This window comes from Silurus aristotelis (assembly GCF_946808225.1).
Source record: "Silurus aristotelis genome assembly, chromosome: 13".
Lineage (NCBI taxonomy): Eukaryota > Metazoa > Chordata > Actinopteri > Siluriformes > Siluridae > Silurus > Silurus aristotelis.
The window spans coordinates 29,684,848-29,700,348 of NC_139586.1; the positions used below are offsets into that span (position 1 = coordinate 29,684,848).

At 40.1% G+C, this 15,501-nt stretch overlaps 1 protein-coding gene across 1 annotated transcript in view; it reads right to left on the reverse strand.

Annotated features, from left to right (window-relative positions):
• The window catches only part of LOC310735966 (craniofacial development protein 2-like), a 106,502-nt gene that overhangs the window by 35,008 nt on the left and 55,993 nt on the right, over positions 1–15,501 (reverse strand). The window lies entirely within an intron of this gene.

Sequence of the window (15,501 nt, forward strand, 5' to 3'; positions counted from 1 at the left end):
TTTTCAAGTCCAGGTGAACACGAAGTCCAAACATGTCCTGTACATTTGTGTGCCTCCAACGTTGTGGTAACAGTTTGGAGAAGTAACACATATGGCAGGAAAGGTCAGGTGTCCCAATACTTTTGTCCATATAGTTTATATTCCTCCCTTATACAAAAAATCATTCAGCTCCCTAAAGAAAATACAGCACTGACCAACAAATGAGCACTGAAATCACCACTGTATTGATCACTATGCTCAGTGACCTGGTATCTGCACCTCCACTTGTGAATGGGTTCTGGACTTTCTCATCAACAAACCTCAATCTGTTAGGTTGGGCAAACAGGTATCCTCAACCCTCATTCTGAACACTGGCATCCCACAGAGCTGTGTCCTGAGCCCACTACTCTACTCCCTGTTCACACATGACTGTGCTTCTCTGCATAACTCCAACATCTTTATCAAGTATGCAGATGACACCACCATGGTCGGCCAGATCAGCAACAACAACAAATCGGCCTACAGGGAAGAGATCCGAAGCCTGAACAGCATGGTGTGCCATCAACAACCTGGCCCTCACTGCCATGAAGACTAAAGAGCTCATCGTGGCCTTTCTGAGATCTAACAACAGGGGACATTTCTCAGTCAAAATCAATGGAACTAAGGTAGAGTGGGTCTCCAGTTTCAAGTTCTTGGGAGTTCACATCTCTGAGGATCTGTCCTGGCACCAGGACATCTCAGCTCTGGTTAAGAAGGCACAACAACGCCTGTTCTTGCTAAGAAATCTTGAAAAAACCCTCATCTGTCCCCAAGGATTCTAACGAGTTTTTACCGCTGCGTCACTCAGAGCATCCTGACCAACTCCATCACTGTATAGTACTGAGGCACCAACACTCTACTAAACTCTACACTACACCATTAGATCACTGTATAAACACTGTATAAACACTGTATAAACACTGTCAATAAAACTGTACAATTATACATACAATATACATATTACATATTGTAATTTTCTCTCCCTCTACACATATTGTGGCTCACATACATCTGAACTACTATTTTATTTATGTGTATCTTTATATATATATATATGTATATATATATATATATATATATATATATATATATATATATATATATATATATATATATATATATATATATATATATATATATATATATATATATACAGTACAGACCAAAAGTTTGGACACACCTTCTCATTCAAAGAGTTTTGACTCAAAACTATGAATTAACACATGTGGAATTATATATGGAATTATATACATAACAAAAAAGTGTGAAATAGAGAAAAGGATTTATACTGATTGGCCAGGCAGAGGGACAGAGCTGGGAAGGATGTACTGCAAGTTAGAGCAATAAAGGATGGAGAGGGAAATGTGTTGACTAGTGAGGAGAGTGTGTTGAGAAGGTGGAGGGAGTATTTTGAGCAGCTGATGAATGAGGAAAATCAGAGAGAGAGAAGGTTGGAGGATGTGGAGTTGGTGAAGCAGGATGTAGATAGGATTAGTAAGGAGGAATTAAGAGCAGCGATTAAGAGGATTAAGAATGGAAAGTCGGTTGGACCAGATGACATACCGGTAGAAGCGTGGAGATGTTTAGGAGATGCAGTGGAGTTTTTGACCAGATTGTTTAACAGGATTCTGGAAGGTGAGAAGATGCCTGAGGAATGGAGAAGGAGTGTGCTGGTACTGATCTTTAAGAATAAGGGAGATGTGCAGACCTGCAGTAACTACAGGGGAATAAAGTTGATCAGTCACACCATGAAGTTATGGGAAAGAGTAGTGGAAGCCAGGCTGATAGAAGAGGTGACCATCTGTGAGCAACAGTATGGTTTCATGCTGAGGAAGAGCACCACAGATGCCTTATTTGCTTTGAGGATGTTGATGGAGAAGTATAGAGAAGGACAGAAGGAGCTGCATTGTGTGTTTGTGGATTCAGAGAAAGCGTACGACAGGGTGGAGAGAGGAGTTGTGGTATTGTATGGGGAAGTCTGGTGTGTCAGAGAAGTATATGAGGGTGGTGCAGGACATGTATGAGGACAGTGTGATGGCAGTGAAGTGTGCAGTAGGTACGACAGACTGGTTCAGGGTGAAGGTTGGACTGCATCAAGGATCGGCCCTGAGCCCTTTCCTGTTTGCAGTGGTGATGGACAGGTTGACGGACGAGGTCAGACAGGAGTCTCCCTGGACTATGATGTTTGCGGATGATATTGTGATTTGTGGTGAGAGTAGGGAGCAGGTTGAGAAGAGCCTGGAGAGGTGGAGATATGCGCTGGAGAGAAGGGGAATGCAAGTAGTAAGACAGAGTACATGTGTGTGAATGAGAGGGAGGGCAGTGGAGGGGTGCGGTTGCAGGGAGAAGAGGTGGAGAAGGTGGAGGAGTTCAGGTACCTGGGGTCAACAGTGTAAAGTAATGGAGAGTGTGTTAGAGAAGTGAAGAAAAGTGTGCAGGCAGGGTGGAGTGGGTGGAGAAGAGTGATAGCAGTGATTTGTGATAGTAGGGTATCTGCAAGAATGAAAGGGAAAGTTTATAGGACTGTGGTGAGACCTGAGATGTTGTATGGATTAGAGACAGTGGCATTGAGTAAAAGGCAGGAGGTGGAGCTGGAGGTAGCAGAGCTGAAGATGTTAAGGTTTTCGTTGGGAGTGACGAGGATGGACAAGATTAGAAATGAGTTTATTAGAGGGACAGCACATGTAGGACGTTTTAGTGACAAGGTGAGGGAGGCGAGATTGAGATGGTTTGGACATGTGCAGAGGAGGGACAGGAATTATCTTGGTAGAAGAATGCTGAGAATGGAGCCACCAGGTAGAAGGAAGAGAGGAAGGCCAAGAAGGAGGTTCATGGATGTGGTGAGGGAAGACATGCAGGTAGTTGGTGTGAAAGAGGCAGATGTAGAGGACAGGGGGGATGGAGACAGATGATCCGCTGTGGAGACTCCTAATGGGAGCAGCCGAAAGAAGAAGAAGAAGAAGAAAAAAGTGTGAAACAACTGAAAAATGTCATATTGTAGGTTCTTCAAAGTAGCCACCTTTTGCTTTGATTACTGCTTTGCACACTCTTGGCATTCTCTTGATGAGGTTCAAGAGGTAGTCACCTGAAATGGTCTTCCAACAGTCTTGAAGGAGTTCCCCGAGAGATGCTTGGCACTTGTTGGTCCTTTTGCCTTTACTCTGCGGTCCAGCTCACCCCTAAACCATCTCGATTGGGTTCAGGTCCGGTGACTGTGGAGGCCAGGTCATCTGGTGCAGCACACCATCACTCTCCTTCTTGGTCAAATAGCCCTTGATGCCTTCAGTGTGAATCTACAATTTACATAGTCATGAAAATAAAGACAATATTTTGAATGAGAAGGTGTGTCCAAACTTTTGGTCTGTATATATATATATATATATATATATATATATATATATATATATATATATATATATATATATATATATATATATATATATATGTTGAGTGGACTTGTTTATGTCTATCTATCTATCTATCTATCTATCTATCTATCTATCTATCTATCTATCTATCTATCTATCTATCTATCTATCTATCTATCTATCTATCTATCTATCTATCTATCTATCTATCTATCTATCTATCTATCTATCTATCTATCTATCTATCTATCCACCCACATGACCAAAATTATATCAGCGGAACAGATTTTATTTACCAAATCTGATGTTACACAAATACAGAAACATTCAGAAATAAGTAATAGCTGTATTTTACATTACAAAATAATTTGTTATATAATGTTCTACATTATTCTTATATTCCTGTATTACATGTTTATCTGTAGCTTGCCGAACCTGCTTCAGGTGAGCGAGTTCCTGTCCCTGATCCAGTTGATTACCTTCAGTAACATTAAGTTCAAGTGTGTTTAAGCAGAATCCTGCAGGAACAGGTCTGACCAGCTAAGATCATTCACTAAATCTGGGTTATTATCATGTTGGAGGACCCATGAGCTGCAACTGAGACTGAGCTTTTCTGATGCTGAGCAGTACATTTCTCCCCAGAACTGCTTGGTAGTCTTGAGATATCCTCGTGTCCTTCACAGATTCAAGGCTCCACCAAACTCCATCAAATATTTTCCTCCATGTTTCACCATAGATACTCTTCATTTCTTCATTTTTTTTTACACATCTGTAAAAATAAGGCTTAGGTGTCTCAGTAAAAAGTTTTTGTCTCCTCTGTCCAAAGGATATTCTCACAGAGTCTATAGAACATCACTATAATCCAAATCTTTTCTATATTCAATTCTTTATTTGTTTGTAAATAAAAGCTGTTTAAATTAAACATCAAGCAACATGCACATATACTCAAGATGAGAACATCTAGGTAAGGAATAATCGAGAATAAGAAAGTGAAATAGATAAAAAAAAAAAAAACGTATTTATTGGGAACAATGTAGAAGTCATTGGAAAAAAGCCTCGACTCTTCACTTTCTATATAAACTCAACTGCTTCAGTCTGCTAATATGGCAGCCTTCAAAGAAAACACATTATTTAGGCTTAAAAACATGATTTGTCATTTTTAAAAAATAATTTTTACTCCTATGTTTGATTATGGCGACAAACCAAAGTACTGGGACACCTGATCTTTTAAGCCAAACTTCTACTATACAAAGTTGGAGGTACAAAATGATATCAGAAGTCTTTGAATGCGGCATGAAATTTTCCCTTCACTTCATCTAAGAGACCCAAACCAGTTCCAGTATGACAATACCCCTGTGCACAAAGCCAGCTCCATTAAGAGCTGCTTTACATTGGTTGAATTTGTGGAAGATCTCCTGCTATAGAGCTCTGTCCCTACTTAATATGATAAATGTGAACACTGACTGCCCCCAGACCTTCTCACGTTCTTACCTACATAAATAGCTGAATAAACCTCCACAAAATCTAGTGGAATGTGCTCCCAGAAGAGTGGAGGTTTTTATAACAGCATATGGGGCCTACATGCGGAATGGGACGTTCATAAAGATTGACAAAGCAATTTTAGAGTCAGGTGTCCACAAACATTTGGGACAAACAGATGTGTGATAGTCCACAAACAGATGTGTGATAGTGCAGTAGATGTGTGATAGTGCAGTAGTGCAGTAGATGTGTGATAGTGCAGTAGATGTGTGATAGTGCAGTAGTGCAGTAGATGTGTGATAGTGCAGTAGATGTGTTATAGTGCAGTAGATGTGTGATAGTGCAGTAGTGCAGTAGATGTGTGATAGTGCAGTAGATGTGTGATAGTGCAGTAGATGTGTGATAGTGCAGTAGTGCAGTAGATGTGTGATAGTGCAGTAGATGTGTGATAGTGCAGTAGATGTGTGATAGTGCAGTAGATGTGTGATAGTGCAGTAGTGCAGTAGATGTGTGATAGTGCAGTAGATGTGTGATAGTGCAGTAGATGTGTGATAGTGCAGTAGTGCAGTAGATGTGTGATAGTGCAGTAGATGTGTGATAGTGCAGTAGATGTGTGATAGTGCAGTAGATGTATGATAGTGCAGTAGATGTGTGATAGTGCAGTAGATGTGTGATAGTGCAGTAGATGTGTGATAGTGCAGTAGATGTGTGATAGTGCAGTAGTGCAGTAGATGTGTGATAGTGCAGTAGATGTGTGATAGTGCAGTAGATGTGTGATAGTGCAGTAGATGTATGATAGTGCAGTAGATGTGTGATAGTGCAGTAGATGTGTGATAGTGCAGTAGATGTAGAGTGTGATAGTGCAGTAGATGTGTGATAGTGCAGCAGATGTGTGATAGTGCAGTAGATGTGTGATAGTGCAGTAGATGTAGAGTGTGATAGTGCAGTAGATGTAGAGTGTGATAGTGCAGTAGATGTGTGATAGTGCAGTAAATGTGTAATAGTGCAGTAGATGTAGAGTGTGATAGTGCAGTAATTGTGTGATAGTGCAGTAGATGTGTGATAGTGCAGTAGATGTAGAGTGTGATAGTGCAGTAATTGTGTGATAGTGCAGTAGATGTGTGATAGTGCAGTAGATGTGTGATAGTGCAGTAGATGTGTGATAGTGCAGTAGATGTAGAGTGTGATAGTGCAGTAGATGTGTGATAGTGCAGTAATTGTGTGATAGTGCAGTAGATGTGTGATAGTGCAGTAGATGTGTGATAGTGCAGTAGTGCAGTAGATGTGTGATAGTGCAGTAGATGTGTGATAGTGCAGTAGATGTGTGATAGTGCAGTAGATGTGTGATAGTGCAGTAGTGCAGTAGATGTGTGATAGTGCAGTAGATGTGTGATAGTGCAGTAGATGTGTGATAGTGCAGTAGTGCAGTAGATGTGTGATAGTGCAGTAGATGTGTGATAGTGCAGTAGATGTGTGATAGTGCAGTAGATGTATGATAGTGCAGTAGATGTGTGATAGTGCAGTAGATGTGTGATAGTGCAGTAGATGTGTGATAGTGCAGTAGATGTGTGATAGTGCAGTAGTGCAGTAGATGTGTGATAGTGCAGTAGATGTGTGATAGTGCAGTAGATGTGTGATAGTGCAGTAGATGTATGATAGTGCAGTAGATGTGTGATAGTGCAGTAGATGTGTGATAGTGCAGTAGATGTAGAGTGTGATAGTGCAGTAGATGTAGAGTGTGATAGTGCAGTAGATGTGTGATAGTGCAGCAGATGTGTGATAGTGCAGTAGATGTGTGATAGTGCAGTAGATGTAGAGTGTGATAGTGCAGTAGATGTAGAGTGTGATAGTGCAGTAGATGTGTGATAGTGCAGTAAATGTGTAATAGTGCAGTAGATGTAGAGTGTGATAATGCAGTAATTGTGTGATAGTGCAGTAGATGTGTGATAGTGCAGTAGATGTAGAGTGTGATAGTGCAGTAATTGTGTGATAGTGCAGTAGATGTGTGATAGTGCAGTAGATGTGTGATAGTGCAGTAGATGTGTGATAGTGCAGTAGATGTAGAGTGTGATAGTGCAGTAGATGTGTGATAGTGCAGTAATTGTGTGATAGTGCAGTAGATGTGTGATAGTGCAGTAGATGTGTGATAGTGCAGTAGATGTGTGATAGTGCAGTAGTGCAGTAGATGTGTGATAGTGCAGTAGATGTGTGATAGTGCAGTAGATGTGTGATAGTGCAGTAGTGCAGTAGATGTGTGATAGTGCAGTAGATGTGTGATAGTGCAGTAGATGTGTGATAGTGCAGTAGTGCAGTAGATGTGTGATAGTGCAGTAGATGTGTGATAGTGCAGTAGATGTAGAGTGTGATAGTGCAGTAGATGTAGAGTGTGATAGTGCAGTAGATGTGTGATAGTGCAGTAGATGTGTGATAGTGCAGTAGTGCAGTAGATGTGTGATAGTGCAGTAGATGTGTGATAGTGCAGTAGATGTGTGATAGTGCAGTAGATGTGTGATAGTGCAGTAGATGTAGACTGTGATAGTGCAGTAGATGTAGAGTGTGATAGTGCAGTAGATGTGTGATAGTGCAGCAGATGTGTGATATTGCAGTAGATGTATGATAGTGCAGTAGATGTAGAGTGTGATAGTGCAGTAGATGTGTGATAGTGCAGTAGATGTAAAGTGTGATAGTGCAGTAGATGTAGAGTGTGATAGTGCAGTAGATGTGTGATAGTGCAGCAGATGTGTGATAGTGCAGTAGATGTGTGATAGTGCAGTAGATGTAGAGTGTGATAGTGCAGTAGATGTAGAGTGTGATAGTGCAGTAGATGTAGAGTGTGATAGTGCAGTAGATGTGTGATAGTGCAGTAGATGTGTAATAGTGCAGTAGATGTAGAGTGTGATAGTGCAGTAATTGTGTGATAGTGCAGTAGATGTGTGATAGTGCAGTAGATGTAGAGTGTGATAGTGCAGTAATTGTGTGATAGTGCAGTAGATGTGTGATAGTGCAGTAGATGTGTGATAGTGCAGTAGATGTGTAATAGTGCAGTAGATGTACAGTGTGATAGTGCAGTAGATGTGTGATAGTGCAGTAATTGTGTGATAGTGCAGTAGATGTGTGATAGTGCAGTAGATGTAGAGTGTGATAGTGCAGTAGATGTGTGATAGTGCAGTAATTGTGTGATAGTGCAGTAGATGTGTGATAGTGCAGTAGATGTAGAGTGTGATAGTGCAGTAATTGTGTGATAGTGCAGTAGATGTGTGATAGTGCAGTAGATGTAGAGTGTGATAGTGCAGTAGATGTAGAGTGTAATAGTGCAGTAGATGTGTGATAGTGCAGTAATTGTGTGATAGTGCAGTAGATGTGTGATAGTGCAGTAGATGTAGAGTGTGATAGTGCAGTAATTGTGTGATAGTGCAGTAGATGTGTGATAGTGCAGTAGATGTAGAGTGTGATAGTGCAGTAGATGTAGAGTGTAATAGTGCAGTAGATGTAGAGTGTGATAGTGCAGTAATTGTGTGATAGTGCAGTAGATGTGTGATAGTGCAGTAGATGTAGAGTGTGATAGTGCAGTAATTGTGTGATAGTGCAGTAGATGTGTGATAGTGCAGTAGATGTGTGATAGTGCAGTAGATGTGTGATAGTGCAGTAGATGTAGAGTGTGATAGTGCAGTAGATGTAGAGTGTGATAGTGCAGTAATTGTGTGATAGTGCAGTAGATGTGTGATAGTGCAGTAGATGTGTGATAGTGCAGTAGATGTGTGATAGTGCAGTAGATGTAGAGTGTGATAGTGCAGTAGATGTAGAGTGTGATAGTGCAGTAATTGTGTGATAGTGCAGTAGATGTGTGATAGTGCAGTAGATGTGTGATAGTGCAGTAGATGTGTGATAGTGCAGTAGATGTAGAGTGTGATAGTGCAGTAGATGTAGAGTGTGATAGTGCAGTAATTGTGTGATAGTGCAGTAGATGTGTGATAGTGCAGTAGATGTGTGATAGTGCATTAGATGTAGAGTGTGATAGTGCAGTAGATGTAGAGTGTGATAGTGCAGTAGATGTGTGATAGTGCAGTAATTGTGTGATAGTGCAGTACGTAGGAGACAGGGAGAAGTTTCAGACACAGGTGTTGTTTCAGGTTGCATCACACCTCAGCATTGTTGATTATTTCCCTGTAATGCTGCTCCCTTTGTTAATCCTTGTTAATGAAAATGCATAACATTTAGAAACACATGTCCCACAGTGCTTTGAGGTTATTGAACAGTTTAACACATATCTATAGAAAGGCTGGGAGACACCGTCTATGATAAGCGTCAATTTGGACCACGTTCTTCTCTGCAGCACCAGCAAAGATGATGATGTCTTTTATGATCATCATCACTGTGAAAGGTGCTCATCATCCCAGCTGCAGTAAGAGCATAACTGTCACTGTTCTCCTGGGAGCCATTCGTCTAGTGCCACTGTTACTGTGTCTGTGAAAAAGTGAAGAGCAGGCAATATTACAGCACAGTACAGAAAACCTATAAGTCACTGTCATGGCACAGTACATACCCATACAGCAACCGAGTAAAGGAAATAGGACAATGCAGCATGAGACGCTGATACGAAACAATGTATTCTACACTCCGTAACTACGACTTAGTGTCCTATCGCTCCTATTTTTATCATTTCTAAACATTCCGCCTTGTCATTTGGGTTGAGTTTACTAAAGTTTACACCTAAAACTAGGTTGAATCTGAACATCTGAACTCCTATTTCGAAAGCACAATATCAATAAATTATTTTTGTGTTCGTAAACATGGATAGAAACAAACCTATTGTATATCAACATTTTGAATCTTTTATCACACAGAGATTTGGTGATGAGGTGATTTGAATCCTGACAAAGTCACAGGCATCAATGATCATAAACTAATGGAGCAAAACTGATCATGGGCTCTAGGTGGCAGGGTCATGCTTTCTTCCCTGTAAATCACAATATTAGATAATCACGTGCGTCTGTGAGGTCTTGTATTACAGTTTTTCTCAGTTGCTTTGAAGTGAATGAATTTCAGCAGCACAAATGTATTTATTTGATTTCTATTGATTGTAAGAGACCAGACAGGATTCACACTTTTACTGTACTGTATTAGTGTCTGTTTTTTTCCAGGTTTTTAATTCATTTTCAGAAATTGTAATTCTGTGTTTTGTCGCCAACTGAAGGTTCACGAGATTCACCTTTGACCTGTTTTAGAGAACTGGTTGATTATTGGTTGATCTGATGTCGTTCACTTGCCTTCATTAGTAACGTTCAAGATTCTGCACAATTCATCAATTCAACACATTTACACAATAAAGTTTCATAGAAAGACGACTGAATTGATCATTTTGCATTGAATGATTTATATAATGAACTGATGCTGAAATGTTTTGGGGGTTAAAACTGTGAAACCAGTAGAATATATTTTGATCTTCATGAAGATTAACAACTGATAATGTTGGAAGCAGCAGACACTTGTACACAAGCCATTAAATGAATATAAAAAAAACATTCGCAATTTGATCAAAGCAACAACAAAATGCTTTTATGATGTTCAGAAGTGATTACATGACGTGTTTTGAGAATTTCATTTCTGATCTGAGAAACCCTCCAAAGCAACTGAGAAAACCTGTAAGAATACAGTTTCCTCCACGTGTGCTATAGAGACATGTGACTCAGGAGGACCAGCTGTTCTTGAAAGCCGGCTTCACATGTAGCAAAATATTCTCATGATAGCCTCAGGCAGATGTTCCTTAAACGGAGAGGAGCTGCTGGTGGGAAGAAAAAGCATTTGACATTAGTGGGAAGAACATTGACTACAATCTGCAAAAAATTCTTACACTTTCATATATGAATAGCTTATATTTATATATTTATATATTTATATATTCATATATATTGTATACGAGTTTGTATCAAAAAGTTTGGAGACTCGCTCTGTTTACAAGAAGTTCTTTTTTTTATCTACATTTCCACACCATCACCTTAAAAATAGTCTCCTTGCACAGTAATACAGCTCCCAGTGTTCTTCTGAGAACGTGTCCTGGAAGTCTCCTTCCCAGCTCCGATTCGTGCCGGATCTTTGAGCTGCATCTTCATCTTTGAGAAGAGGGTGGAAGTCCACATCTGGCGAGTAGGTTGGTGCAGAAGTGAGATCATGTGGATCGTGATGCTGACCAGTTTCGACATTTTTCAGGGTTGAGCTCGTTGAAGGTCTTCCTGATCTCTCTTCGTCTTCCAGCGATGTTCTTCCACTGTTGAAGCTCACGTGCCACTCGAAACACCTCGAACGACTCCTTGCAGCGTAGCATCGCCATATGCTGAAAGTACTTCACGTCAAAAGTCTCTGTGGCTGATTTGCCAAGTTTCATGCAGAATTTCACGTTTGCTTTTTGTTCTAACTCGCTGTCCGTGATGAAATCGCAGACGTGGGAATGCATGCAGGTCAGAACAGCACCAGTTACTCCAGTAAGAATACCATCATATATATATTGGATCCAGAGCCTACCCCAGGAACACTGAGTGTGAGGTGGGTGGAATATGACTCCAGATCTGTTCACCATGCACATGCATCTACTATTTTGGGACCAACCTGAAGATGCAGAACAAAGCCCATTCTCAATACAGGTACCACGAGATCAGGGTCAAATCATGAGACAGAAAGATAAGATACACCTTTATTGGTCCCACAGTGGGGAAACGTCAGGAAACATGGCGTACAGGAAAAACATTTACATTCACATAGCCTCTATAAAACTGAGCAGTTGATGGGTAAAGGTCCAGCAGGGCAGTTTGGTGGTGCTGGGATTTAAACTCACAACCTTTTGATCAGAAGTCCAACATCATAACCACAATGATTTTTTTAGAACATCTTACATTTTTCTACAATTAAATTTATTGTGATTGACAAATATCTAATCTACGCCTTGCTCAAATGGCAGCTTGATGGTGCTGGGATTTGAACTCACAACCTTCCGTCTTGCCCACTGAGCTATCACTTCCCCAGATAATCAGGAGTTGATGTGTGTAGGAAGATCATTCCTCTAGTGCTTGTTTAATCATCAAGCACCGAAAGCATGTAAAATAATATGTGAATAAAAACGTATTTTCCACTTTTCTTAATGCCGGGAATTTGATTAAGAATATAAGGTACATTTTCAACTTTGGGAAACATGCCATGGCCTGAATTTGATGATGCTTTGAACACACTGTTGTGGTCACAAAAGAGAGGTGAGGAACGATGGACTCCTGGGAGAGGTGGAAAATACTGAGCATGGAAAAATATTCACAAACCTCAGTGGAAGTTCTTCATCTCCTCTCCAGCCAGTCACTGTACACTAAATAATGTCTTCAGACCTATTTCACTTTAAAGCCTTCAGTCAGGTGTGTGTTTGAACATGGATAAGCTTCAGGACTGCAGCGATGACCTTGAGAACGAACACCTTTGAACCTACAACAGTAAACAAAGACATGTACGAGTACGAGTGAAGTCAATACAGCGATGGTACTGAGGTTTAGAAAGACTAATATCTTCTCCAGTTCTAGAGACAGAGACTCTGCTTATCACTGACACTGTGCTGAAAATGGTTCATGACAACATCTGGATGAAGGTGCGCTTGTGATGCTTATAAAGTGTACAAAACAACAATCAGTAATTAAACTTTCTCTGTGCAGTCATGGCAGATCAATCGACCGTATTTTATAGCAGTGCATCGTGATGCGTAATCTCATCCCTTATTTTAATAATAACCAGAATAATAATCATCATCTTTATTTTATATACTGCTTTTAAACGTTACATCTCCAAGCTCCAGCCAGTTTCCAGGCATAAAAATAGGACATTTAAATAATAATAATAATAATAATAATAATAATAATAATAATAATAATAATAATAATAATAATAATAATAAGACAATACAATAAGTAAATAAAATAAACATTACAAGATACAGATACTTTACAAAAATATAAAAAAAACACTTGAAGCTCTCCTGAAAAATTTAGTTTTAAGAGCAGATTTAAAAACACTTATAGATTCAACTTGTTTTATCTCAATTGGGAGAAAATTCCACAGTTTTGGTGTTTGTGAGGAAAAAACATGATTTTATTTATTTATACTCAAATTCTACAGTATTGTATTACAACACAAAAAAAGGTCCTGAAAATGGATTATTAGGCTTTAAGCTGATAAAGTATTCAAATGTTCTGATTTATATTATAAACAAAACCAGAGAACAACTTGATTTGAGCAGAAAGTGAATAAAATGGGTCCTGATCCTGAATCCATCCTCCACTGCAGGTTATGGCCCCTTCGCCCTTCGTGCTGCTCTTCTTCTGGATGATGTTCTCTTAGATTGGAGGTGACTCTGTTCAGCTGGAGATGTTTCTCATCAACGCCCTGGAGATCCATGAGATTACGGAGGAACACAGGAGCTTTGAGGATGGATTTGGATTTGGACTGTAGTTAATATCAACAGTCTGCTACACTGACTCAGGACTACAGTTTGCTCTGATCTCCATCACTGCACCTCAACATCGTTTATCTGTAATAAATGGACATTCGGTGGCACCCAGATGAGGATGAGGTTCCCTCTTGAGTCTGGTTCCTCTCAAGGTTTCTTCATTCTGCATCTCGTGGAGTTTTTCCTTCACCACAGTCTCCACCGACTTGTTCATCAGAGACAAACTTACACTTATAAAGAACATCTTCATGTTTATCTCCACATTATCTGTGTAAAGCTGCTCTAAAACAATGTTCATTATTTAAAGCTCAAAACAAATAAACATGAATTGAATTGAATTGAACTGAATTGAATTATGGTGTTTTTCTCCTGCTTTAACCAACTTCCACTATTCCAGAATAAAGTTTATATGCAGTATTGAACTGTGATCAAGATTTATTTTATTTTTTCTCTGCCACAGGGGTACACGGTGTGGCATTACTGCCACCTGCTGGTCAATTAAAGTAAACACAATAACTGTAAAAACCGCTCGTGATTATTTTTACTTTTTCGACAACGAATATAAAAAAAAACGCACATCAACAACAAAATCTAATTTCTACAGGTTTGGGCTGATATTTACTGCACTTTTGTTGGCAGGTATTTAGACAATAATGGCTGTTTGTTGAGTTATTTTCAGAGGACAGTAAATCTGTACTGCTTCACAAACTGCACACTGATACTCTAAAATAATAAAATATATCCAAGTTTCATTTGTATAGTATTGACCCTTACGAAGATACTTAAAAAGCTGCTAAAATGTGAGGGGTGCACTTACTTTTAAGCAATTCTGTACTTCATATGTGTCTATGGCCTTTATAAGAGAGTTAATAAAACAGTCAGTGAGAAACTGAGAAATATGACTTTTTTCTTGTGACATCATGAATCTAATTAAACACCAGGTGACATAGATTTACAGGAGAAACTCAGGATTCTGAACAGAAGGTTGTGAGTTCAAATCCCAGCACCACCACTCCACCACTCAGCCCTTAACCTTTCCCAAATAAAATAATAATAATAATAATAATAATAATAATAATAATAATAATAATAATAATAATCTTCTTCTCTTCTTCTTCTTTCGGCTGCTCCCATTAGGGGTCGCCACAGCGGATCATCCGTCTCCATACCACCCTGTCCTCTATATCTGCCTCTTTTACACCAACTACCTGCATGTCTTCCCTTACCACATCCATGAACCTCCTCCTTGGCCTTCCTCTTTTCCTCCTACCTGGTGGCTCCATCTTCAGCATTTTTCTACCAATATAATTCATGTTTCTCCTCTGCACATGTCCAAACCATCTCAATCTCGCCTCCCTCACCTTGTCACCAAAACATCCTACATGTGCTGTCCCTCTAATAAACTCATTTCTAATCTTGTCCATCCTCGTCAGTCCCAACGAAAACCTTAACATCTTCAGCTCTGCTACCTCCAGCTCCACCTCCTGTCTTTTACTCAATGCCACTGTCTCTAAACCATACAACATCTCAGGTCTCACCACAGTCCTATAAACTTTCCCTTTCATTCTCACAGATACTCTTCTATCACAAATCACTCCTGTCACTCTTCTCCACACACTCCACCCTGCCTGCACTCTTTTCTTTACTTCCCTAACACACTCTCCATTACTTTGCACTGTTGAACCCAGGTACCTGAACTCCTCCACCTTCTCCACCTCTTCTTCCTGCAACCGCACCCTCCACTGCCCTCCCTCTCATTCACACACATGTACTCTGTCTTACTCCTACTGACTTTCATTCTCCTTCTCTCCAGCACATTTTTCCACCTCTCCAGGCTCTTCTCAACCTGCTCTCTACTTTCACCACAAATCACAATATCATCTGCAAACATCATAGTCCAGGGAGACTCCTGTCTGACCTCGTCCGTCAACCTGTCCATCACCACTGCAAACAGGAAAGGGCTCAGGGCCGATCCTTGATGCAGTCCAACCTTCACCCTGAACCAGTCTGTCGTACCTACTGCACACTTTACTGCTGTCACACTGTCCTCATACATGTCCTGCACCACCCTCACATACTTCTCTGACACACCAGACTTCCTCATACAATACCACAACTCCTCTCTCGGTACCCTGTCGTACGCCTTCTCTAAATCCACAA